This window comes from Myotis lucifugus, unplaced genomic scaffold (assembly GCF_000147115.1).
Source record: "Myotis lucifugus unplaced genomic scaffold, Myoluc2.0 scaffold_820, whole genome shotgun sequence".
Taxonomy (NCBI): domain Eukaryota; kingdom Metazoa; phylum Chordata; class Mammalia; order Chiroptera; family Vespertilionidae; genus Myotis; species Myotis lucifugus.
In genome coordinates, this window is record NW_005871868.1 from 65000 (window position 1) to 67170 (window position 2171).

A 2171-nucleotide genomic window follows, 5' to 3' on the forward strand; every position below is an offset into this window, starting at 1 on the left:
TCCTACGTACTGCTGAGTCCTGGGTTGATCATCCAGGACACAAGTAACAACCATCTCACTGATTCAGTGCTCACTTCGGTCAATTCATCTCCCGCACAGAAACCTGAAGATATTAGCCACCCCATTTGACAGGCGGGAAAACTGAGGCCCAGAGACAAACACTGTACCAAGCCACACACACAAACCCCTGATTGCCACGCCAGGCTGTGACGTCGTCTCCACCACCCACACACCCACCCAGAGCCGTGAACAGGACTTCCAGCCGGTGGAAGTCAGAGAATCAGAACTCCCGGGGCTCAGGGACCAACCTTGATCCTTGCCCAGCAGACCCTCTGTCAGCGTCCAGATCAGTGATGGCGAACCTATGACACGCGCGTCAGAGGTGACACGCGAACTCATTTTTTTGGTTGATTTTTCTTTGTTAAATGGCGTTTAAATATATAAAATAAATGTCAAAAATAGAAGTCTTTGTTTTACTAGGGTTGCAAAGATCAAAACATTTCTATATGTGACACGGCACCAGAGTTCAGTGAGGGTTTTTCAAAATGCTGACACACCGAGCTCAAAAGGTTCGCCATCGCTGGTCTAGAAGATTCCACACCCAACAGCTGGCATACTGTCAGACAGACCTGGGTTTCATTCTGGCCTGCCCCAAACACTCAGGAATGTGCCCGGCTGTTTGGTACTAGTCACGTGCACCTTCAGGTGGCCTTCAGAATAGCTGAAGACTCCCAGGGAAGGGATGGGTGTGTCTCACATCTGGCGGAATCCCCAGTCCACAGCTGGTCTCCCTTGGGGTAACTGGCAGGGAGTGGGGGGGCAGTGGGCCTAGAGAGCCAGCCGACTGGAATGTCTAGCAGGACAAGGAGATGGCCCAGCCCTCAGGGAAGGAGACAGGGCATCCTCGCTTGTTCGGCTCGCCAGGCTCAGCCTGTCTCGGCCTCGGGGGAGCCGGCTGGGACAGGACCACGCAGGCAACTATAACCGCTAAGGCAGGGGTCCCCAACCTCTCTGTGGCCATCCCCCACCTCAGCATCTCTAACATCCTGATGCCCCCTGGGACCTATAATTCTTTTTTTTCCCCCCTATAATTCTTATTATTAAAAAGTGAGCTCCTATTCACGTGGAGGAAGCCTCAAAGGCCATGAACTTGGTCTAAACAAGCTTCCAAAGAACATGGCATCCATGAGAGAGAAAAATAAAAGGACGAAAGGACAGTGGAAGGACTGAGGAAGAAATCACTAAGAAATTGTTTTAAAAAAATAATAATAGGAAGTGATAGGAAAAAATAGCACAGTTTCAAAACATAGAATAGAGAACTGAAATGTATAAATATGCCACCATATCTATTTATAGACTGTCTATGAGGCCCTTAGAACCAGAAGAAATGCAAAACATTCACTGTTAATAACTCATTCTCGGCCCTGGCTGGTTTGGCTCAGTGGATAGAGCATCAGCCTGCGGACTGAAAGGGTCCCGGGTTCGATTCTGGTCAAGGGCATATACCTTGGTTGCGGGCACATCTCCAGTAGGGGGTGTGCAGGGGGTTAGCTGATCAATGTTTCTCTCTCATCGATGTTTCTAACTCTCTATCCCGCTCCCTTCCTCTCTGTAAAATAATCAATAAAATATATTTTAAAAAAAATAAACAACTAAACCCAGCCAGGCACACAGAAGTCAGCTCTGAATGGTATTGGGTGGTATCTGAAATGGGGGAACAGGAAGAAGTGCCACGGAGGGGAAAGGGGGCGCAAAGGGTGGGTCTTGGGGTAACAGAAAGGCAATCGGCCTTACAAGCCCTACAGTTCCGCCAGTGGCCAGCAGGTGGCACTGTGGCTGCAAAAAAGCGGGAACCGCTACCTGGATCTCAGAGAAAACAGCTGAGCTGAGATAGGGAAGCTGGGCCGCCCAACCCCCTGCACCCTGACCTCCCCCAATGGCGCGTTTTTTCCTGACTCAGAGGAAACCCGTCCCTTTCTTGTCCCCATTCCTCTGTCTGGGACTGTCCCTGGAAATGGCAGCAGGAAGCACCAGCTACCCTAGAAGCCTCGTGTTTCTCTTAAATGCAGACAAACCGGAGTTTTTTGCAGGACGGGAGGGGCGGGGGGCCGGGGGGGAGGAGAGGGTGGAGAGTCAAAGTACTGGATTGGACTGGAGAAACCAGGGATCTT